At 39.6% G+C, this 26,865-nt stretch overlaps 1 protein-coding gene across 4 annotated transcripts in view; it reads right to left on the bottom strand.

Annotated features, from left to right (window-relative positions):
- Positions 1–26,865, bottom strand: part of LOC121377092 (solute carrier organic anion transporter family member 4A1-like) — a 182,436-nt gene that overhangs the window by 120,714 nt on the left and 34,857 nt on the right. Inside the window, exon 1 of one of the 4 annotated variants that reach the window (XM_041504967.1) lies at positions 5,564–5,697. The exons of 2 other annotated variants lie outside the window; for them this stretch is intronic. The gene's annotated coding sequence lies outside the window, so the exon portion shown is untranslated. Of the gene's footprint in view, positions 1–5,276; positions 5,421–5,563; positions 5,698–26,865 lie in introns of those variants that run through there. One more of the 4 variants, XM_041504966.1, reaches the window with a different exon arrangement.

The following is a 26,865-nucleotide window of genomic DNA, read 5'->3' as shown; positions in this document are numbered from 1 at the left end:
TATATCTGGAACAGCTTCTAACCAGGTGAGTTATAACTTATTACCACCCTCCCTGCACTTCCCCCCAAAAAATATAGTCTTTATATCTGGAACAGCTTCTAACCAGGTGAGTTATAACTTATTACCACCCTCCCTGCACTTCCCCAAAAAATATAGTCTTTATATCTGGAACAGCTTCTAACCAGGTGAGTTATAACTTATTACCACCCTCCCTGCACTTCCCCAAAAAATATAGTCTTTATATCTGGAACAGCTTCTAACCAGGTGAGTTATAACTTATTACCACCCTCCCTGCACTTCCCCAAAAAATATAGTCTTTATATCTGGAACAGCTTCTAACCAGGTGAGTTATAACTTATTACCACCCTCCCTGCACTTCCCCAAAAAATATAGTCTTTATATCTGGAACAGCTTCTAACCAGGTGAGTTATAAGTTATTACCACCCTCCCTGCACTTCCCCAAAAAATATAGTCTTTATATCTGGAACAGCTTCTAACCAGGTGAGTTATAAGTTATTACCACCCTCCCTGCACTTCCCCAAAAAATATAGTCTTTATATCTGGAACAGCTTCTAACCAGGTGAGTTATAAGTTATTACCACCCTCCCTGCACTTCCCCAAAAAATATAGTCTTTATATCTGGAACAGCTTCTAACCAGGTGAGTTATAACTTATTACCACCCTCCCTGCACTTCCCCAAAAAATATAGTCTTTATATCTGGAACAGCTTCTAACCAGGTGAGTTATAAGTTATTACCACCCTCCCTGCACTTCCCCAAAAAATATAGTCTTTATATCTGGAACAGCTTCTAACCAGGTGAGTTATAACTTATTACCACCCTCCCTGCACTTCCCCAAAAAATATAGTCTTTATATCTGGAGCAGCTTCTAACCAGGTGAGTTATAAGTTATTATAAAAATTTACTTTCACGGGAAGCTCAGGAAACATGATCCAAATAATGTTCAGATGCGGCTATGTGATTCAAATGTCAGCTACGTACTGTAGAAATGTCATATGTATAACAGACGGAGAGAATCTGCCAGCCAGCGTAGTTAAAGCATCAGGTAAATGCTACGCACCTGGACGCTAGAATGCAGGTAAGGCGAGTTTCTTTGATGATTACAGGAAACGCCAAGAGTTAGATACAAATCTGAATGTACCGGTAACCTCAACTTGTATAAACAAATACATGTTTATATACATGTACACAATCACATAAATTCAGGCATGTGCATGTATGCATACCCTCATATGAACACAAAGATAGAGAGAAATACAGAGATACATGTACAGATATACACCCAGAGAGAGAGAGAGACAGAGACAGAGACAGAGAGAGAGAGAGAGAGAGAGAGAGAGAGAGAGAGAGAGAGAGAGAGAGAGAGGGGAGAGAGAGAAGAGAGAATAACCAAAGAGAGAGAGAGAGAGAGAGAGAGAGAGAGAGAGAGAGAGAGAGAGAGAGAGAGAGAGACAGAGACAGAGACAGAGAGACAGAGACAGAGAGAGAGGAGAGAGAGGGGAGAGAGAGAAGAGAGAATAACCAAATTGGAGAGAGAGAGAGAGAGAGAGAGAGAGAGAGAGAGAGAGAGAGAGAGAGAGAGAGAGAGAGAGAGAGAGAGAGAGAGAGAGAGAGAGAGAGAGAGAGAGAGAGAGAGAGACAGACAGAGACATACAGATGGAGAGAGAGAGAGAGAGAGAGAGAGAGAGAGAGAGAGAGAGAGAGAGAGAGAGAGAGAGAGAGAGAGAGAGAGAGAGAGAGAGAGAGAGAGAGAGAACTGTTAAAGGGTGAGTACTATCAAATCAAATCCCATAGACGACAATAGTGGCTAATACTCCTACCTGCAGTGCATCAATCGACATAAACACCACAGATATAAATACTACCACCCCTCACCCTTAAAGTGAATCAGAAAAAAATGGGGGTTAAGCTGCTCATTTCAGAGATAACGGGTAGCGTCTATGACTACCCTAGTTCTGCACAAATGTTTAGTACTTTTTTTTACAGGTACCCCATACATGTTTCAAGCACATGGCTACTTGACACAGTGGTACTAGATAAAATAAAATTGCATATATTTTTTGCCCAGATAAAACTTTTTTTTTTTTACAACCAACACTCTTACATTTATAACCAGTCACAGGATTTGTATTATAAACTGCTCTATCGAAAGTTGGGCGCACTATGCACAAGACAAAGTCCAAAGAGAGTAATCCCATGAATACTGTTAGGTGATTCACCTACAGAACAACAAGTTAGACAAATCTAATTTACAAAGACCTCTGTATGCCTGTGCAAGACAAAACTCAATGGATATTTTGAGTTGTGACAACATGCACTGAAGAATCACTGCCATAACTATCAGCTGTTCACAATTTACAAAGGCACATGCACAAACACATGTACATGCAAACAAACACATACAAACATACACATAGAAATACACAGACACACAATACAAACACACAATACAAACACACACACACACACACACACACAGACATAGACACACACACAATACAAACACACACACAGAGACACACACATACACACACACACAATACAAACACACACACACAGACACACACACACACAGACAGACACACACACACACACAATACAAACACACACAGACAGACACAGACACAGACAGACAGCTAGACACACACACACACACACACACACAGACACACACAAGACAGACACAGACAACAGACCCATTAACACGTGCAAGTAATTTAAGACTTACTATATAAACAACTATAATATCTGAAAATTTTGATAACTAGACCCCATTAAGCTAAACTCTGACCCCTGATATTTTTACACCAATAACTCATGTTTTACTAATTGGCATCATAACTCCAGAACTTGACCTCTGGTATTTGTAAACGCACATAAACAACTAATTCCATATAATTAACCACCCCACCTACCTATAAATCCGGGCTTGGTTTATGCATATGTATATTTCTTTAGCCCACTCCGGTTGGAATTGCCTTATCTATACCGAACGGTTAGATTCAGCTTTTGCACAGTGCTCAGATAGATCTGTCCCCTCCGGTGAATTGTCGTATCATAACTCATGTTTTACTACGATTGGCATCATAACTCATGTTTTACTACGATTGGCATCATAACTCATGATTTTCAGAATTCTGTTTACCATTTCACGTTGTATCATTGTAAACCTTGGCCCTCACATAAAACATTTTGTCCGTCGGGTTGGAATTGCCTTATCTATACCTCAAAACGGTGATAGATTCTATTAGTATGTGTACATGTATACATGTAGATATGAAAAATATTTCAAATATGTTTTGACAAATTACCTTTTTTTTCTTCTTTTTTTTAAAAATAATAAACTGAATAAATTAACAAACAAATTAACTCTTTTTTTTTAACATGTTAAATTAAGTTAAAGTTTGTTATGTTTAACAAAACCACTTGAGCACATTGATTTGCTAAAAGAAAAATCGGAAAACTATGTGGGGGGAAATGGACAGACGGACTGACGGACGGACGGATGGACGGACGGATGGACGGACATACAGACAGACAGAACTGAGATGAAATCTATAGTCCCCTCCGGTTGAATTGGTTGATTTGGTTGAACTGGTTGAATCGGTTTGGGACTACTACGAGGGGTGATTGATATGTACGAGGGGATTATGTAGAAAAATAAATGAACGTGTTTCATTTTCTAAAACTGACCGCTTCTACTTTAGGCCACAAACTTATCAATCAATTCTCGTAGTCAAATATAGAGATTATTTAGATAAAATAATATTTTAAAAAAATAAAAAAATAATAAAATAAAAACTCGGTAATTAGTCAACATTCTTCACTGTTTTATTTATATCTTGACATCTTAACAAACTGCCCATAAAAATAGAACATTTCGGTTACTTTTAGAACAGTTTTCCTTTTTTTTTCTTCCTGTCATGCCAAACCGAAATTACTATCAAATATCTTTGTTTTAGTGAAGGCTGGTAATAGTCAGTGTTTCTGCTAGAAAGAAATATTTGGGTATGGCACTGTGGAATTGAATGCAACCACAGTCAACAGTGGGTATGGGGGGCCTAGGCCAAAAAGAAAATGGGTTAAGTTTAGGGTTAGGGTTAAGAAAATCATACAGTAATGATAAAAGTAATTAATTTTGTTAAAAGGTTAACTTAAGAAAACAAATCTTGCAAAAAAAATGTTGAGTATGGTGTTAAATCGTTTTACCCTCTGGCAGAAACTGTGATAGTGGTATGGCACACAAATGCAAAAGTGTAAAATATTTCTAAATATAAACACTGCTGGAAACTAAAGCAGTATCTACACATGTATATCTCATCTTCTTACGTCATCTCGGCGAAATAAAACACACATCATAAAAAATGTACAAGTATTGATACAGAATATACATATTTACCATATGATATCTTACATTTTCAGTGCAATCAATGTACAGTGAAACCTCTCTAAACCGGACACCCTCGGGACCAAGTAAAATGTTTGGTTTTGAGGGGTATCTGGTTTAGAGAGGTTATTTTCTGTACTGATTTTGTAAAAAAGGAACGTGAAGAATGTCTGGTCTGGGAGGATTTCCGGTTTACAGAGGTACCGGTTTTGAGAGGTTTCACTGTATGTGATATATTTCAGATCACATACTTTATGAATTTGATAACTTTGCAAATTAGATGTAAATTAGTCGAGGTCACGGAACTATGTTTATTGACATTTATGCAAATGTACTATGGTGACACTCGATAACTGACGTATGCATTCATAGTCATCAAATAAAAACATTTCAATAGCAATTTTACACCGAAAGCTGTCCAAACAAAAAAAAAGCGTTATGCACTAGTTTATTTTGATGTAAGGACAACCAAAATGATGTCATTCAAGTTTGACGTCATTTCTATTAAAAAAAGACACTACGCCACATATTCTTACTTCATTTGAATATCTAGTAATGGCAGACTGGAATTAAAGTTGTGTGTACAGTTTACAAAAACATTGAACATCGAGATTATATGATAAAGAGATTATTACCCTCGTATGTTTCGGTACCGTCAATATCATATATTAGGAATAAAAATAATGTATTATGCTTGTCAGAGGCTCACATAATACAATTTTTATTCCTAATATATGATATTGACGATATTGAAAAACACTCTGGTAATAACCTCTGTACATGTGTGTGTATATATATATATATATATATATATATATATATATATATATATATATATATATATATATATATATACACACATAACATACCTGTTAACTTGATTAATAATCCTGTATCTAAATCAGATGACACACGTATTAGGATAACTTCAAGTTCAAGTAAATCAAGACTTACTGCAGTCTGCAGCCAGACATACAAATGTATGTGTTGCATGTGCACACATAAATTACAACAAACACAGACAGACCAAGTGTTTTATCTCTAGGCTATTTCACTAGTTGTGCAGTATCTGCGGTTATAAACATTTCCCCTTCTTTTTTTTTTCTTCTTTTTTTCTTTCTTTTAAACTGCTGTGTCATAGGTTTGAATTTCTTACCTGAGACGGGTAGTGTACCTGTGTTACTCGTTAAAGGTGAAGAAAGCAAAATGTGTCGGATCAGAGCAGTAGATGTGGTGACTATACACACAACATGTTAATGCTCAAGTGAGCACGGAATTACATGTACCAACATTGCCCGAATAACTTAACTGGTTGAAGTTGAAAAGCTAAAAACTGGAAAAACTTGATGTTGGTTCGTCTTGGTGAAAGATGACAAGTGATAAATGTTTCTTCCTATGACATGTGTTGAATACATATGCATTCCTACCGAAAGCCAGTTAATGTGTTCATCTATCAAACCAACTGGTCGACTAATTAAAGCATAATGAATCTCCATTTCATTCATTCATCCATCCATCTTTCATTTATCCATTGATTGATTTTAAATCTATGCATCAACGTTTCCATCTACATGTATATTCTCCACACACTAATCCTCCAAACCACCCATCTATTTGTCCATTCAAACACTGACCCACCCAACCTAAACCATCTTTCCATCCATCCATCTTTCCATCCATCCATTCATCCTTCCATCTATCCATCCATCTTCCATCCATCCTTCCATCCACCCATACATCCATCCATCCATCCACCTACCCAACCACCCATCCATCCAAAACTAATCCATCCAATCATCCATGTGAAACAGATCAATTCATCTATCTACCCATCCAAAACCCACCCACAAATCTATTCACTCATGTATCTACCAATCCATCCATCTTCCCACCCACCCATCTATCCATCCACCCACCCATTCATCCTCCTACCCATTCATCTACCCACCTATCCATTCACCCTTCCATCCACCCAGCCATCAATCAATCCACCCATCCACCCAAACTACCCACCCAACCACACACCCACCCACCTTATTTACCCATCCATCCACCCACACAACAATAAATTTTCCCATCAAACCAACCCACCCATCCATGCACTCACCCACCCATCCATCCACTCCTCCATCTACCCATCCACTCCTCCATCTACCCATCCATCCATCCATCCACCCACCCACCCACCCACCCACCCACCCATCCATCCATCCATCCATCCACCAACCCATCCATCCATCCATCCATCCACCCATCCATCCATCCATCCACCCACCCATCCACATCAACACAGCTACACCACAAGGAGCTGACATCTGTATTAACCGTGCATTATCAAACCCTTAACTTGCTCCGGTACTGTAGAGGGGGAAAAAATGTAAAGAATTTGAAAATCATTGTCCATAACGACAGGTTGAGCCCCATTTCAGGCTAGATTACCTGTATGGTAATGCCACAGTCAAACTGTGAAGACATGATACACAGAAAAATAACACATGAAAGAGTGGTCATCATGTTTTGTTTCACATTGTCAATGTGAACTTAACTGGAAAATCCTTTCAAACAAGTAAATCCAGCGTTGTCAACAAGTGAAGATTCCTTGCCATCAAGTTGAATAATACCAAGTTTAGAAATTTAATCTCCATGATGAATTTCTATGATTAGGGGTTGTTCCTTTTTTTTCCTTCTTTTTTTTTCTTTCTTTTTTTAATAAATGATGGTTTTATGGTTACACACCTGACGTATCAAAATCTCCAGGGATGAAATCTAGATCAGTGGGTAGAGCTCTCGCTTAGGTGTTGTCATATCATCTTAGAGAGGAAACCCACTAGATTTTTCCATTTTAGTAACAAAGGATCTTTTATATGCAGCATTCCAAATCTCCAGGGGTGAGATATAGATCAGTGGGTAGAACTCTTGCCTAAGATGCTGTCATCATATCATCTCAGAGAGGAAACCCGCTCGATTTTTCCATTATAGTAGCAAGGGATCTTTTATATGCAGCATTCCAAATCTCCAGGGGTGAGATATAGATCAGTGGATAGAGCACTCGCCTGAGGTGCTAATATTGTAGGATCGAACCACCTCAGTGGATCCATTCTCTGATTGGCTGGTATATCAACGGCTGTGGTATGTGCTGTCCTGTCTGTGGAAAAGTGCATATAAAAGATCCCTTGCTGATAATGGAAAAAAAAATGAAGCAAGCTTTTTTCTGAAGACTACGAATAAAACTGACAAAATGGTTCAAATTCAATCAATGTGCTCAAGTCGAAATTTGTTTTGTTTAACGACACCACTACAGCACATTGATTTATTAATCATTAGCTATTGGATGTCAAACATTTGGTAATACTGACAGTCTTAGAGAGGAAACCCGCATCATTTGTCCATTTTAGTAGCAAGGAATATTTATATGCAGCATTCCACAGACAGGATACCACATACCATGGCCTTTGATATACCAGTCGTGGTGCACTGGCTAAAGCGACAAATTGACCAATGGGCCCATTGATGGGGACAAATCTTAGACTGAGTGTGCGAGCGCTCTACCACCGGGTTATATCCCGCCCTATGTGCTCTATTGGTGTTATTTTAAAAACTTTAATTTGTTTAACTGTAAGACAAACACAAGCTTTGTAAATGCGACCAAGAATGGTTAACCTATATCTTGTTGGACACTTACATTTCTAAACACACTTTCAAACTAGCTGGGGGCGGGAGGGACGTAGCCCAGTGGTAGAACGCTCGCTTGGTGCACGGTCAGTCTAGGATCGATCCCCAGTGGTGAGACTATTTGGCTATTTCTCATTCCAGCCAGTGCACAACAATTGGTATATCAAAGGCCATTGTATGTACTATCCTGTCTGTGGGATAATGCATATGAAAGATCCCTTGCTACTCATGGAAAAATGTAGCGGATTTCCTCTCTAAGACTATTATGTAAAAATTATCAAATGTTTGACACCCAATAGCCGATGATTAATAAATCAATGTGCTCTACTGGTGTCGTTAAACAAAACAAACTGTTTCAAACTAGCTGGAATAGCTGGTTTTGCCAGCAAATGGAGAAAGAAAGTTACAGCTATAGGTAGCACTAAACCAAATAATTTCCGGCTGGGTCAAAGTTCGAGGTGCACTGAACTTTTGATAGAGAAGTGAACACCACAAGTCCTGTGATTGGCAGACCTGTCAACCCTCCTGGATTCCGCGGGAGTCTCCCGGTATTTGATCAAATCTCCCGACACCTGTGCAGGAGGACAATTTCTCCTTTTAAATGACATTTTTGTAAGCATAAAAAAAAATCGATCCTCTTTTGTCAAAATAACATAAGGGAAGTAACGCTGCCTTTTTTTTCTCATTCGGAAAATGTCGACTACTTTCGGTTTCTGAAAATGTAACAAGCCGAAATTGTCCCGACTGTTTAACCTTTGCCGAAGTGAGAATTGTGGGATAGCCTATTTATATTGTTCAAAAAGCACATGGAGTTTATAAAATGACGTGTTATTATAATGTTTGTTGTCATCGTAATGACTACGAAGCATGTTACCGCTAATTCAACAGGCTGTGTATTGACATTCTAATAACACCTCTGAATTGTAAAATGTCTTCCCACTGGATTACATAATGCAACTATGACGAATCTGAACTGCCAGACTCCCGAGCTGACAGCGATACACACGATCGTGACGATGCATGTTAAAATCACATGTCACAGCAAGACAACGAAAAGACCAATTAACTGTATAAACATACTTGTGTCAGTTAATTTTGTATGTTTGTGCAGTAAAATGTTGGTTATAAGCGACACTTCAAGAAATTATTTTTGTACAATTAAAAAATGTTGTGTTTGACATTGACATAAAGTTACTCACGGAAAAGGGTATAATTCTGGTATATTTCACACGATGTCCGTAATGAGGTTTTACTTATGATTAATGAAAATACAATGTTTATTGCATCATTATAATGATTTTAAATAAGTACCACGCCACCGTTCCTCATTATAGTAAAAATTGAATATTAATTTATACAATTTATATAAACTTGTCTTTGGTAGCCTACTTAGGTACATTATAACCACAAATGATAATGTAACGCAACCTGTAAGGCTGTAAGTGTAATACCGTAAATGTACTAATTAATTTTTTAATTTCTTGTTCATGTTCTTAACATTTTGGGATAACATTTTTTTTTTTTTTTTTTAAATATGTATTAAATCATAATAATATTTAAACTTTAAAAACATTTTTTTTTTTTTTATTATTATCTTTTTAATGCCAAGATCTAAGGTTAACAAGTATATATGGCATTATATAGTATTCATATAACTTATTGTAATACTGTTTTTTTCAAATCTTGTGATTTTGAGTTAAATTGTGTGAATTTAAAAAATCTCCTGCTTTTTGACAAAATCTCCTGCTTTTTCAACACACACCTCCTGCTTTCTCTTGACTAAAGGTTGACAGGTCTGTTGATTGGTAATAAATGTGAGTGTGTTGGTTGTAAAAAAAATTAGTTTCATCTGGGCTAAAAATGTATGCAATTTTATTTTATCTGGTACCACTGTGTCAAGTAGCCTTGTGCTTGGAACATATACCTGTATGGGGTAACTGTGAAAAAAAAGTACTCAAATTTTGTGTGAAACTAGGGGTGTTGTAGAAACATCTGGTTATACCGAAAATGAGCCATGAAAGGTACCATTTTCTGCAGTTAATACTTTGAGGTAGGGGTTGTAGTACTGATATTTATAGGTCATAGTTTAGTTGATATATTGCATATAGTGTTTTTAAACACAAACATTAACATGGTCGCCTATGGGATTTTATTTGATATAGTCCAACCTATACACATTTGGGTAATTTCTCATGTTGTGATGCAGCAGACCATCCATCCCTAGGGGGTGGTCTCCACCTAATTGCTCCATTCATTGATCACTGCTTCTCCAGACCCCCCTTTTCTCACTCCTCCAGACATCCACAACAGAATGTGTAAGACGTCAAGACATCACCAACAAGCCAAGCCATTCAATACCATAATTAATGGATAGTCAAAACACCCACAGGCTCACACATGTATCATAGACTTTCACGGTTCTCTCTCAGTGCTATGTATATAAGTAAGTTAAAACACACATCGGCTAATACTTATACTGCCCCGGAATTGGTCACAGGCGAAGTCAGAGACTAGGTCCGGGGCAGGCGAGTCTGAACCGTCAATGGATATGGGCACGTAAATAGAGTTTCCAGTTCCCAGATACTTATACTTTTCACTCTCAGTTATATAAGTTATTACAAAAAAAACCCAAGAGTACTGGTGAGGTACATGATGCACCCGTCAGGAGTTGGATGGAAAACCATATCTATATTAATGAATATGTTACGGGTATGATTCATTTCTAATCATGTGAAACTTTTGCAATGGAATGAATGAACAGTTTGCTTTGGACCAACTACTGATGAAACTGTATGCATTGGAGAAGGTGCGGTCTGATTGATGAGGTTATTGTTCTTCATTAGAAAGGGATTTTTTTTTTAGCATGGACACATTTATCAAAGTTATTCTAAGTTTGTCAACAAACATACAGACTCATAGACATGCACTTTCTTTCTCAGTTTCGTTCAACCATAGGCTCATAGACTTAAACTTGAGTCTATATATATATATATAAAACCAGGCTCAAAGACTTAAACTTGAGTATATATATATATATATAAAACCAGGCTCAAAGACTTAAACTTGAGTATATATATATATATATAAAACCAGGCTCAAAGATAACTTGAGTATATATATATATATATAAAACCAGGCTCAAAGACTTCCACTTTTCTCTCAGTTCTGTTCTATAGAAGTTAGTAAAAAAAAATCCATAGGCTCACTGATATGCACTTTTCTCTCTGAGTTCTATATAAGTGACAATAGGCTCAGACTTGTACTTTTTCCTGGTTCTATATAAGTTAGTCAAAAGGTTGCACATCACCATTAATTATTCCAAGAAAGTCAATACAATTTCTATGCCAGAATATATTCAGTGAAAAACACAACAGTCTATACGTGACTGCTAGTTTTTGGAAGTACCCTCCCTTGACAACTACCTTGCAAAAAAACAACATAGGTTCATAACTGAAATGTTCAGTTAGCCACCAATAAGCCAGAGCAGTCATTTCATTTTCAACTTATTTTCCTGCTTATATCCAATCAAGGTTCAAGCCTGCTATCCTGGGCACACACCTCAGCTAGCTGAGCTGTCTGTCCAGGACAGTGGGTTAGTGGTTAGTGAGAGAGAAGATGGTGTCTTACACCTACCCTCTGAGCTGTGAAAACTTGCTCTGGGTGGGAGCTGGTACCAGGCTGCGAACACAGTACCTACCAACCTTAATTGTGTCCGATGGCTTAACCATGACACCACTGAGGCCGGTTGTCAGAGCACTGCCTGATTTTGCTGTTATACAAATTTTAGCATACCACTGGCACAGTGTTGTTATCAGTCAGTATTGAAAATAACAAGTAACACCAAACCAATGGGTTAATTAAATACCACAGAGATCAGCCTCCTTGTAATCATTAAAGAAACATTTCAAAAGGAATTCCAAAATGTTGGATTTTTTTTCTTTTTTGAAGAACTGTTTCCTAAACCAGACTACATTAAGCTGCTAAAGTAACAATGTGACAAATGGTGGTGTGCATGGTGCCAAAACATCCACAAGCTCAAATACTTACACTTTTCTCTCTCTAGTGTTCTATATTTATAAGTTAGTCAAAACACCCACATCCTGGCTGAAAAACTTGCAGACATTGAAGTTAGAAAATTGGTTTTAGCATACTGCCGGAAATCTAAAAATGATTTTATCTAAATATTTTAGAAATGCATCTTGTAATCTTGCACTTCCGACTTCCAGAGTCTGGGATTGGTAAAGCATACAGTCCTGCTTGTCTTGCAATATATCGTACACAATTTAGGCAACAGACAAAAAGGAAAGTAAAGGAATGTTTGTTTTATGATTTCTTAACCCTAACCCTAACCCTAAACCATTTTCATTCCGGGGGAGCCCCCCCCCCCCCTCTCACCCTTACCCCCGTTGACTATGGTTACATTCAATTCCATAGCACCATACCCAAACATTTCTTTCTGGCAGAGAGTGGGATGTAGCCCAGTGGTAAAGTGCTTGCTTGATGCACGGTCGGTGTGGGATCGAAACCCCGTCGGTGGGCCCATTGGGCTATTTCTCGTTCCAGCCAGTGCACCACAACTGGTGTATCAAAGGCTGTGGTATGTGCTATCCTGTCTGGGAAAGTGCATATAAAAGATCCCTTGCTGCATTAGGAAAGATGTAGCTGGTTTCCTCTGATGACTACTAATCAGAATTACCAAATGTTTGACATCCAATTGCTGATGATTGATTAATCAATGTGCTCTAGTGGTGTCATTAAACAAAACAAACTTCTTCTTCTTTGTGGCAGAAACACTGAAGTCTAGCATACACAAAACCAAATCAAACTGAACTGAATGAAGTTTTCCACAAACACCACACACTGAGTATAAAAGATGTCATGGATAATTAAATAATGACAGGCTCAACCGACAGAAATATCAATAGCCCAGGGAACTGTGATGGTTGCACTAAGCTACATGTATTCACACTGGTTCATCAACACTGACATGCTATTGTGGTTGAAAGCAGGTTGTAGGTCATCGTGACAAAATGACATTGACTGATGTACAACATACAACAATACATGTATATATACTCTTCAAAAAAAAGTAGGGGAATCTGAAATATTAATGTTAATATCAACTATTAGACCGAACATACATTTTGACCACAGACATCCTAGTAAAAAACATTCAGGTCTGTTTATCAACACACCGAAACACATTCCATAGTTTGCACGTTCATCACGCAGTTCCCCCGTATGCGTACGTGGGGTGTCATTCTCGATTTTGACAATTTCCAGGAAGGTCGATTAATCACTGTGGAACATTATTTCTGTCAATCTTTTTCATTCTGTTGATCATACAGTTGTTATTGTTTTGTTTTTAGTCATTTTTATTGTTTGAATTTGCAATTTACTAATAAAAAAACCCGTCAACTTTCAAATTTTCCTTCTAACCCTAATCGTCCTTCAAGATCTTTGGTGGTCATAAAACCTACTGTAATACTGAATTACCAGTTGTAATGTTTGCCCAATTAGTTCACTATTATCATATAACCATTCTCCACAGCTAATACACCTTACAATTTTGGCAATTGTAAATTCTTATTAGAGTTCCCCTACTTTTTTTTGAAGAGTATATATACTTTTATACCATCCAGTTCAATAGCATGCCTGACATACTATAGACTATGAGATCAATCCCCTTCAGTGGATAAACACCATACATGCATGAGTGCAGAAATGGAAATATTTTAACTTCTTCAATAGCATGTCTGACATACTATAGACTATGAGATCAATCCCCTTCAGTGGATAAACACCATACATGCATGAGTGCAGAAATGGAAATATTTTAACTTCTTCAATAGCATGTCTGACATGTTATAGACTATGAGATCAATACCCTTTAGTGAATATATACATGTAAACATCATATAAGCAGGAATGCAGAAATGGAAACATTTTTAACTTGTCTGTCAGAATGTTCACTCACATTTGACAAGCAGGCAAATAGGCCTATTTTCTCCACCTCTGTGCACATCACAGCCTTTAATATAGTCCTAGTGCTCTGGTACGTTGAGAAGGGAAAAAGTAAGAAAATAGATCCACTGAACTGGTTTGATCCTATGACACAAGCACCTCAGGTGAATGCTCTACCAACTAGGCTATAGTCCTTCCCATAAGGAACACAGTCCTCTACACTGCGACTGATTTGGTCGCATAGGCAACCATATTTTTTTTAATTTGACGACTAAAACATTTCATACTATCTGTATAAAAATACAAATAGGTGCCATCTGGCTCGTAGATGGAAAAGTTAAGAAGAAGAAGAAGAAGTTTGATTAACGACACCACTAGAGCACATTGATTAATTAATCATCGGCTATTGGATGTCAAACATTTGGTAATTCTGACTCGTAGTCATCAAAGGAAGCCCGCTACATTTATCCTTAATGCAACAAGGGATCTTTTATATGCACTTTCCCACAGACAGGATAGCACATACCACGGCTTTTGATATATCAGTCGTGGTGCACTGGCTGGAGCGAGAAATAGCCCAATGGGCCCATGGAGGCTGGGAAGGACTATAGATCTCATCCGTGATTATTGATTACTATCCAGCTGCAAAATACAGCCTGCTGACCAGATTCACCCATTAAGAAACCTGACATTAAATTAATAAACATTAGGGCAGGCTCAGGTTGACCTTGCGATTACAGAGATCAAAACTGTGATGGTCAGAATCAGAACAAACAATTACACCCACGTCACAAATGGAGAAAATTGCATGACGATCGCGCGAGGCACAAAATTCGCTTTATGGAAAATCGTCCAATGATCAGGAATCGGTTTTGTTTCACTGCAGAAGTTCAACACGTTCAGCTCTTATGACAGAGGGGTCTAGACCGACTGTAACAATGGATCATTGACGAATCTGTCACACACAGTCTGATACAAAAAAAAAAAGTCAGTTAAAGTAAAAGTAAAGTTTGGTTTATTTAACGACGCCGCTAGAGCACATTGATTTTCAATCTTATCATCGGCTATTCGACGTCAAACATATGGTCATTCTGACACTGTTTTTAGAGGAAACCCGCTGTCGCCACATAGGCTACTCTTTTTTACGACAGGCAGCAAGGGATCTTTTATTTGCGCTTCCCACAGGCAGGATAGCACAAACCATGGCCTTTGTTGAACCAGTTATGGATCACTGGTCGGTGCAAGTGGTTTACACCTACCCATTGAGCACTCACTCAGGGTTTGGAGTCGGTATCTGGATTAAAAATCCCATGCCTCAACTGGGATCCGAACCCAATACCTACCAGTCTGTAGACCGATGGCCTGCCACGACGCCACCGAGGCCGGTAAAGTCAGTTAAGGACTGATCTGTTTAACAGCAAGATTGACCTGAACTAAAGTTTGTTTTGTTTAACAACACCACTAGCGAACATTGACATATTAATCATCGGCTATTGGATGTCAAACATTTGGTCATTCTGACTCGTAGTCAACAGAGGAAACCCACCACATTTTCTTAATGTAGCAAAGTATCTTTTATATGCACTTTCCCACAGACAGGAAAACACATACCAGTTGTGGTGCACTGGTCGGAACGAGAAAAAACCCTGTCAGTTGAACGGATCCACTGAGGTGGTTCGATCCTGCGACGCAAGCACCTCAAACGAGCACTCAACCAACTAAGCTAAATCCCACCCCTGACCTGAACTAGTCTTTCACTTGAAGCATAACAACAATATAATATACACGTACACACACACCAGACAGAAGTGGTTTTTAATGAATACTGGGATATATGTAGAACACCTTTGTTGACCAACTCTTCAACCGTCCCCTGGACCAATTAATGTCACGTTTGTTTGCTTTTGACTTACCTCGAGTGATAGGACATGACACTTGTTGAGAGTCAAGTGTCCGCTGTATAATCCCATGTCTAGAATGATTCACAGCTTATACAGTGAAACCCCTCTAAACCAGACCCTTTGTAAACCAGAATTCCATCAAAACTGAATGTTTTTCACAATCCCTTTTTAAATGGACAGAACGTAGCCCAGTGGTACAGCGCTCACTCGATACGTGGTCCATCCCCGTCGGTGGGTCCATTGGGCTATTTATTGTTCCAGCCAGTGCACCACGACTGGCACATGGGCTATTTATTGTTCCAGCCAGTGCACCACGACTGGCACATGGGCTATTTATTGTTCCAGCCAGTGCACCACGACTGGCACATCAAAGGCCATGGTATGTGCTATTCTGTCTATAGGATAGTGTGTATAAAAGATCCCTTGTTGCTAATCGAAAAAGAGTGGCCCATGAAGTGGCGACAGCGGGTTTCCTCCCTCAATATCTGTGTGGTCCTTAACTATAAGTCCGACATCATATAACTGTAAATAAAATGTGCTGAGTGCGTTGTTAATAAACCATTAAATTACTGTTACATACAATCACAGTCTGATACAAAAAAAAGTCAGTTGGAGACTGATCCGTGTAACAGCAAGGCTCACCTGAGCTAGGCCTTTTACTTAAACCATAACAATATACACGTACACACACACCAGAGAGAAGTGGTTTTTAATGAATACTGGGATATATGTAGAACATCCTTTGTTGACCAACTCTTCAACCGTTCCCTGGACCAATTAATGTCACGTTTGTTTGCTTTTGACTTACCTCAAGTGATAGGACATGACACTTGTTGAGAGTCAAGTGTCGGCTGTATAATACGATGTCTAGAATGATTCACAGCTTATACAGTAAACCCCTCTAAACCAGACCCTTTGTAAACCAGAATTCCATTAAAACTTAATGTTTTTCACAATCCCTTTTTAAATGGGCAGGACGTAGCCCAGTGGTAAGGCGCTCTCTCGATGTGCAGTCGATGTGGGATCGATCCCCGTCAGTGGGTCCATTGGGCTATTTCTCATTCCAGCCAGTGCACCATGACTGGTATATCAAAGGCCGTGGTATGTACTATCCTGTCTGTGGGATGGTGGATATAAAAAATCCCTTGCTGCTGGTCAAAGGGAGTGGCCCATGAGGTGGCGACAGCGGGTTTCCTCTCTCTGTATCTGTGTGGTCCGTAACCATATGTCTGACACCATATAACCGTAAATAAAATGTGTTGAGTGCGTCGTTAAATAAAACATTTCCTTCCTTCCTTTCCTTTTTAAATATCAGTACAGAACATAACCTCTCTAAACTGGATACCTCTTTAAAGCAACCTTTTTATTTGGTCCAAATGGTGTCCAGTTTAGACAGGTTTCACTGTATACACAAAATAGGTTTATCTACATGTTGGTGAACCATGGTATGGTTTAATCCAGTCGTCAAGTCGATAAGGAATTTTCAGTTATTAAAAAAAATAAGTTTTTTAACCTTCTGAGTACTGTAGGCGAGATATCTTGCCCGACGTCACGTCAGTCGACATACTGTATACTGTATACAGTGCATTCCCCAATTCATATTTCCTGCCGTTTTGCACACGACACTCACCGAAAACAGAAATATAATAAAGGAAAAAAGATTTTTTTTTTCAAAATGGTGGCTTTTGATTTGATTTTTTCAACTGAAAATACCTTGAAATTTTTCGGTTTTCGGCAAGTATTTTCGGTTGAGAACAATGGCGGCACGTCGGGGTCATTTTCAGGGATCGATAGCTGATTGTGACAGCTAATTTGATAATAAATTTGATCGTTTTACCAACAACGAAAATGACCAAGTATTGCAATATGAATCGTAGTTTGGGTTTTAAAGAAAATTCTTGTCAGAAAACCACTGTTATCGGGAATAATGGACATAAATACTGGACAGCTGGCCACAAATGCCCGTGAGTAAACGCAACTTTTTAAATTTTTTGCTTAATTTCAATCACCATTAGCTGATCTAAAAATAATAAAAATTACAAAAACCCACGAAAATAATACTTACTAATTCATATATGAACTTTATTTCATGTAATTTATAAAACATTAAAGTGAATATATGTCAGTAAAAATTATTGTACCCACTCAACATGGTTTTTGTTTAAAATTAACCCAGTATGCGTAGTCTAAAGGTTAACAACTATACAGATTCACATATGTGCAGTAACTTTTGTTATAACTTCCGTACAGTTTTTGACATCTAATTATAGCCGATGACAGATAAATCAATATGCTCTAGTGGTGTAGTACAACAAAACAAAATCATTTTCCTTACAGTCTATATGCCAGCCTAATTAATAAAAACTCCTAAACAATTAAAAGTATACGCACATACAAATAAAGTGTGTGACATTTTCATATCTTTGTTTCTTCTTCTCTTCTTTATTTTGTTTCCTTTTTGTAAACTATCCACAGATGAGCAGACTTGCATGCATGGTAGGGTTTCTGTCAGAGGGTAAAACGGGTATGGTGCCATATCAGGGTTTCTGCCAGAGGGTAAAACGGGTATGGTGCCATATCTGGGTTTCTGTCAGAGGGTAAAATGGGTATGGTGCCATATCTGGGTTTCTGCCAGAGGGTAAAACGGGTATGGTGCCATATCTGGGTTTCTGTCAGAGGGTAAAACGGGTATGGTGCCATATCTGGGTTTCTGCCAGAGGGTAAAACGGGTATGGTGCCATATCTGGGTTTCTGCCAGAGGGTAAAACCGGTATGGTGCCAGTTTCTGTCAGAGGGTAAAACGGGTATGGTGCCATGTCTGGGTTTCTGTCAGAGGGTAAAACGGGTATGGTGCCATGTCTGGGTATCTGTCAGAGGGTAAAACGGGTATGGTGCCATGTCTGGGTTTCTGTCAGAGGGTAAAACGGGTATGGTGCCATGTCTGGGTATCTGTCAGAGGGTAAAACGGGTATGGTGCCATGTCTGGGTTTCTGTCAGAGGGTAAAACGGGTACGGTGCCATGTCAGGGTTTCTGTCAGAGGGTAAAACGGGTACAGTGCCATGTCTGGGTTTCTGTCAGAGGGTAAAACGGGTACGGTGCCATGTCTGGGTTTCTGTCAGAGGGTAAAACGGGTACAGTGCCATGTCTGGGTTTCTGTCAGAGGGTAAAACGGGTATGGTATGGTGCCATGTCTGGGTTTCTGTCAGAGGGTAAAACGGGTACAGTGCCATGTCTGGGTTTCTGTCAGAGGGTAAAACGGGTACGGTGCCATGTCTGGGTTTCTGTCAGAGGGTAAAACGGGTACAGTGCCATGTCTGGGTTTCTGTCAGAGGGTAAAACGGGTATGGTATGGTGCCATGTCTGGGTTTCTGTCAGAGGGTAAAACGGGTATGGTGCCATGTCTGGGTTTCTGTCAGAGGGTAAAACGGGTATGGCGCCATGTCTGGGTTTCTGTCAGAGGGTAAAACGGGTATGGCGCCATGTCTGGGTTTCTGTCAGAGGGTAAAACGGGTATGGCGCCATTCCTGGGTTTCTGTCAGAGGGTAAAACGGGTATGGCGCCATTCCTGGGTTTCTGTCAGAGGGTAAAACGGGTATGGTGCCATTCCTGGGTTTCTGTCAGAGGGTAAAACGGGTATGGCGCCATTCCTGGGTTTCTGTCAGAGGGTAAAACGGGTATGGCGCCATTCCTGGGTTTCTGTCAGAGGGTAAAACGGGTATGGCGCCATTCCTGGGTTTCTGTCAGAGGGTAAAACGGGTATGGCGCCATTCCTGGGTTTCTGTCAGAGGGTAAAACGGGTATGGCGCCATTCCTGGGTTTCTGTCAGAGGGTAAAACGGGTATGGCGCCATTCCTGGGTTTCTGTCAGAGGGTAAAACGGGTATGGCGCCATTCCTGGGTTTCTGTCAGAGGGTAAAACGGGTATGGCGCCATTCCTGGGTTTCTGTCAGAGGGTAAAACGGGTATGGCGCCATTCCTGGGTTTCTGTCAGAGGGTAAAACGGGTATGGCGCCATGTCTGGGTTTCTGTCAGAGGGTAAAACGGGTATGGCGCCATGTCTGGGTTTCTGTCAGAGGGTAAAACGGGTATGGCGCCATGTCTGGGTTTCTGTCAGAGGGTAAAACGGGTATGGCGCCATGTCTGGGTTTCTGTCAGAGGGTAAAACGGGTATGGCGCCATGTCAGGGTTTCTGTCAGAGGGTAAAACGGGTATGGCGCCATTCCTGGGTTTCTGTCAGAGGGTAAAACGGGTATGGCGCCATTCCTGGGTTTCTGTCAGAGGGTAAAACGGGTATGGTGCCATACCCAAATGTGTTGCAGATTTTATGTTTTTTTTAAGTTAACCTTTTGACAAAATTAATTACTCTTATCAGTACTGTATGATTTTCTTAACTCTAACCCTAAACATAACCCATTTTCTTTCTAGGGGAGGCTCCCATACCCTCGATTGACTGTGACTGCATTCAGTTCCATAGCGCCATACTTAAAAATATCTTTATAGCAGAAACACTGCATGCGAATGTAATTGTTGCTTCATTTTTTTAAATTATTTTTTAGCAACATTTTATTTTTATTTTCAGATTAACAAGTAGCTTTTTACACTAAAAACATTTTTCAAAAACAAAAATATTGTTGGACTTAAAGCCAACAGAAGGTATAAAAATAAATAAATTCATAAAAAATACCATTATGTTACATGTACAAACTCATTTTAAAAAATAAAAGTACAGTTAAATGAACATTAAAAAATCCAAAACATTTCTTTATGCCAGTAGTGGCATAAAAGTCACTCTGACTCCATTTTGTTACAAACTCCTTTTTAATAAAAGTACAGTTAAATCAACTTTATAAAAACAACAAGACTGTTCTAATGAAGCCAACAGACACATAAAAGTCACAATGAACGATTTTATTACAAACTCCCTTTTAAGAAAAGTACAGTGCTCCACGGAAGTGCAAGGTGCATGTGGTTACATGCATGGGGTGCAGTTAATCTGTGGTTTGTGTGGTTGTTTAGACTGCACACCTGAAAGGCCTTGCTTCATTTCCTCTGACAGACCATGGTGCATGGTTACTGTGGCATGCTGGGTATTCAATGTGTTGCTCTGTTGATCAAGACATGAACTATTTTTTTTTAACATATATCACATCCACACATCATTTAGTCAGCCGTCATTTTGAAAAGTTAGTTTGGCTTGTTTAACGACACCACTAGAGCACATTGATTTATTAACCATCAGTTATTGGATGTCAAACTTTTGGTTATTCTGACTTTAGTGGAAACCTGTTTCATTTTTCCATTCGCTGCAAGGGATCTTTTATATGCACCATCCCACAGACAGCATAGCACATACCACGGCCATTGATATATACCAGTCATCATGCACTGTATAGCTGGAATGAGAAATAACTCAGTGGTCCACTGATGGGGATTAAACCGTGTATCAGGCAAGCTCTGGCTATGTCCCACACAAACAAACAGGTCTAGTAAAGAGGATCGGACTGTAAACATCATACAAAGAAAGAAAGAAATGTTTTATTTAACAACGCACTCAACACTTTTTATTTACGGTTATATGGCATCAGACATATGGTTCAGGACCACACAGATTTTGAGAGGAAACCCGCTGTCGCCACTACATGGGCTTCCGATTAGCAGCAAGGGATCTTTTATTTGCGCTTCCCACAGGCAGGATAGCACAAACCATGACCTTTGTTGAACCAGTTATGGATCACTGGTCAGTGCAAGTGGTTTACACCTACCCACTGAGCCTTGTGGAGCACTCACTCAGGGTTTGGAGTCGGTATCTGGATTAAAAATTCCATGCCTCGACTGAGATCCGAACCCAGTACCTACCAGCCTGTAGACCGATGGCTTAACCACGACGCCACCGAGGCCAGTGTAAACATCATACAACTGCTCTACCATGGAGTGGGCAGGACGTAGCCCAATTGTAAAGTGCTCAGTTGATGTGCGGTAGGTCTGGAATCGATCCCCGTTGGTGGGCCCATTCGGCTATTTCTCGCTCCTGCCAGTGCACCACGACTGCTATATCAAAGGCTGTGGTATGTGTTATCCTGTCTGTGGGATGGCACATATAAAAGATCCCATGCTGCTAATGAAAACAAAATATAGCGGGTTTCCTCTCTAAGACTATATGTCTAAATTACCAAATGTGTGACATCCAATAGCCGATGATTCATTAATCAATGTAGTCTAGTGGTGTCGGTAAACAAAACAAACGTTCACTTTTTATATCCAACAATACCTCAGGCTAGTGTTCTATCACCCTTGAGTGATCTTGAGTGACAACATTTGCACATTTATGCCAATCAATTTGAGCAAAAAGTGAAATTTTGCAAAAACTAAAACCCATTAAATAGGATCAAACTGTAACCTTGATACAACTGTTTTAGCATGGAAGGAAGGAAATGTTTTATTTAACGATGCACTCAACACATTTTATTTACGGTTATATGGCATCAGACATATGGTTAAGGACCACACATATATCGAGAGAGGAAACCCGCTGCCGCCGCTTCATGGGTTACTCTTTTCGATTAGCAGCAAAGGATCTTTTACATGCATCATCCCACAGACAGGATAGCACATACCACAGCCTTTGATCTACCAGTTATGGTGAGCTGGTTAGAGCAAGAAATAGCCCAATGAGCCCACTGATGGGGATCGATCCCAGACCGACCGTGCATCAAGTGAGCACTTTACCACTGGGCTATGTTTCGCCCCGTTTTAACATGTATATATGCGTGTATTTCATTCCATTTCAACTTATTTTCATGCTTATATCCAATTAAGGTTCAAGCACCCTGTCTTGGGCACATACCTCAGCTATCTGGGCTGTCTGTCCAGGACAGTGGGTTAGTTGTTAGTTGGTTAGTGGTTAGTTAGAGAGATTAGGGTGTAGTGGCCTTACACCTACCCACTGAGTCCCTAAAACTCGCTCTGGGTACCGGTACCGGGTTGCGAACCTTGTACCTACCAGTCGTTTGTCTGATGACTTAACCATGATGCCACCGAGGCCGGTATGCATGTACGTGATTGCTCCTCGGGTGATTGCTCCACCGCATATCGTTACATCTTGCCCTTTGAGTGATAATGGTGCAGGTTTACTTGTGTAGGTCTCGTTTACATGCCTCGAATGCATGCGGCACATTGCTGTAGACTGCACAAGAGTTAACGCAAAAAACGCTGTGCCCAAAAATAAGCATACCTAAAATAAACATGCCAGAATTATAAATACAAACAATGCTGACCTCAAGCATTTAACCTCAGAACCACCGAATTAGATCATCAAAACAATTTGAAATGCACTTCTGAATATCTGCAATCTTTCAGCAGTTGTTAATAACATTACTGTGTTAAAACAAACTTGCTGTACATGCATTCTCCAAACATACAAAAAAACCTTCTGTGCCCAAATTAGTGAGATCTAAAATGGCATGTGTGCAGGAAATTGTGATGATGGGGGGGGGGGGGGGGAGACGTTTTATCAGGGTCAGGACATGCTGCCCCAGAAAATACATACATTGTATATATATTTATTTATTTATTAAAGTGCTGGGGGGGGGGGGGGGTCAACCCCCAAAACACCCTCTGCACACATCCCTGATAAAGCCATGTGCAGCTGCTGCAACAGATATGCAACAACCAAACTACACGCCCATGCTACAACCAGCTTGAATGAACTCACATGCATCAAAAAAACTAAACACAGCATGCATGCCATTCAAGTTCTGTACATGTACTAAAGAGATGAGTTTCTCTCCCCATGGTTATGAAGGAAGGAAGGAAATGTTTTATTTAACGACACTTAAAACATTTTATTTAAGGTTATATGGCGTCGGACATATGGTTAAGGACAACACATATATTGAGAGAGGAAACCCACTGTCGCCACTTCATGGGTTACTCTTTTCGATTACCAGCAAGGGATCTTTTATATACACCATCCCAGAGACAGGGTAGTACATACCACAGCCTTTGATATGCCAGTCGTGGTGCATTGGCTGGGACGAGAAATAGCCCAATGGGCCCACCAACGGGGATCGACCCCCAAACCGACTGTGCTACGTCCCGCTCACTGCTATAACAGATGCAACAACCAAATTGCACACTAATGCTGCATCTAGTGTGAATGAACTCACATACAGACTGAGTCCAAAAAACCAAACTATTCTGACAAAAAACCCACAAAAACCCCAGCATGCATGCCATTCAAGTTCTCTACATGTACCACAGAGATGAGTTTCTCTCCTTATGAAGGAAGGAAGGAAATGTTTTATTTAATGATGCACTCAACACATTTTATTTAGTTATATGGCGTCAGACATATGGTTAAGAACCACACATATATTGAGAGAGGAAACCCGCTGTTGCCACTTCATGGGCTACTCTTTTCGATGAGGGATCTTTTATATGTACCATTCCACACACAGGGTAGTACATACCATGGCCTTTTATCTAAAAGTCATGGTGAACTGGTTAGAACAAGAAATAGCCCAATGGGCCCACCGACGGGAATTGGTCCCACACGGACCGTGCATCAAGCGAGTGCTTTATTAAAACTCGCTTTGTGTACGAGTCGGTACCGGGTTGTGAACCCTGTACCTACCAGCATGATGTCCGAGGCATGTACATGATTGCACCTCAGGTGATTGCTTCACCGCAGATCTTTACATCTTGCCCTTTGAGTGATAATGGTGCAGGTTTACTTGTGTAGGTCTCGTTTACATGCCTCGAATGAATGCGAAACATTCCTTTAGATTGCACAAGAGTTAAGGCAATAAACGCTGTGCCCGAAAATAAGCATACCTAAAATAAACCTGCCAGAATTATAAATACAAACATGTTGACCTCAAACACTTAACCTCAGAACCACAGAAATGTTAGGCTCGAATTAGATCATTAAAACAACTTGAATAGCACTTCTGAACATCTACAATCTTTAATCAGTTGTTAAAGGGACATTCCTGAGTTTGCTACAATTTTTAATATGTTATCGACTAACTGAGCCTTTTTAATGATTGTAATTACATATCAAATATATTTTACTGCATAAAATATTAGTGGCTATATATTAAATGTGTTTCTGATTGTTCTAATATTTTTATTAGGTTAAATTTCATTTTATTTTCTAAAAAAACATTTTCTTCGTACGTACTAAATTATTTGAAGACAGAATCCAGTTTGGGCTTCTTACAAATATTAAGATGACTAGAAACACATTGAATATACAGACACTGATATTTCAAACAAGAAAATATAATTAATACATAAGTTTAATCATAGAAATATTTTATTAGTCAGAAACATTTTACAATGCAGCAAACTCTGGAATGTCCCTTTAATAACATTATTGTGTTAAAACAACTGGCTGTACATACTCCAAAACATACAAAAAACCTGTTGTGCCCAAATTAGTGAGATCTAAAATTAAAAAGGCATGTGTGCAGGAAATTGTGATGGGTGGGGGGGGGGGGGGAGAGAATGTTTTTAGCAGGGTCAGGACACGCTGCTCCAGAAAATACTTCTTTTTTTTTTTTTAAGTGCTGGGGGGGTGTTTCAACCCCCAAACCCCCCATGCACATACCCCTGATAAAGCCCTGTGCAGCTGCTGCAACAGATGCAACAAGCAAATTGCACACTCATGCTGCATTCAGCGTGAATGAACTCACATGAAGATTGAGTTCAAAAAACTAAATTATTCTGAGAAAAAACCACAGCATGCATGCAATTCAAGTTCTTTACATGTACCAAAGAGATGAGTTTCTCTCGCCATAGTTACGAAGAAAGGAAGGAAATGTTTTATTTAAAGACACACTCAACACATTTTATTTATGGTTATATGGCATCAGACATATTGTTAAGGACCACACAGATATTGAGGGAGGAAACCCACTGTCGCCACTTCATGGGTTACTCTTTTCGATTAGCAGCAAGGGTTCTTTTATATGCACCATCCCATAGACAGGATAGCACATACCACAGTCTTTGATGTACCAGTCGTGGTGCACTGGCTGGAACAAGAAATACCCAATGGGCCCACCGATGGGAATTGGGTCCACACGGACCGTACATCAAGCGAGTGCCTTACCATTGGGCTACATCCTGCCCATCTGCAGCAACAGATATGCAACAAATAAGTTGCATGCTCATACTGCATCCAGCGTGAATGAACTCACATGAAGATTGAGTCCAAAAAACTAAAATATTCTGACAAAAAAAACACACAGCAGGCATGCCATTTAAGTTCTTTACATATACCAAAGAGATGAGTTTCTCTCCCCTTGGTTATGAGAAAAACCGAAGTTTATTTTGTTTAATGACACCATTAGAGCATATTGATAAATTAACCATCGGTTATTGGATGTCAAATATTTGGATAATTATCATTTGTAAAACTTCATCAGAGATAACCCACAACATTTTTCCTAATGCAGCAAGGGATCTTTTATATGCACCTTCCCATAGACAGGGTAGCGCATACCACAACCTTTGATCTACCAGTCATGGTGAACTGGTTAGAGCAAGAAATAGCCCAATGGGCCCACTGACAGGAATTGGTCCCACACGGACCATGCATCAAGCGAGTGCCTTACCACTGGGCTACGTCCCAATCCTTCTGCTGCAACAGATCGACACCATATAACCGTAAAACAAATGTGTTGAATGTGTCGTTAAATAAAACATTTCCTTCCTTTCTTCCATATCGAAAAACCAAATTGCACTCTCATGCTGCATCCAGCGTGAATGAACTCACATGCAGGCTGAGTCCAAAAAAACTAAACTATTCTGACAACAATAAACCCCACAGCATGCATGCCATTCAAGTTCTCTACATGTACTAAAGAGGTGAGTTTCTCTCCCCATGGTTATGAAGACTGTACATACAGATTTACAT

The sequence above is a fragment of the Gigantopelta aegis genome, chromosome 7 (genome assembly GCF_016097555.1).
Source record: "Gigantopelta aegis isolate Gae_Host chromosome 7, Gae_host_genome, whole genome shotgun sequence".
NCBI lineage: Eukaryota > Metazoa > Mollusca > Gastropoda > Neomphalida > Peltospiridae > Gigantopelta > Gigantopelta aegis.
Note: the sequence above shows the minus strand (reverse complement) of the source record. Positions and strands in the feature narration are given on the sequence as shown.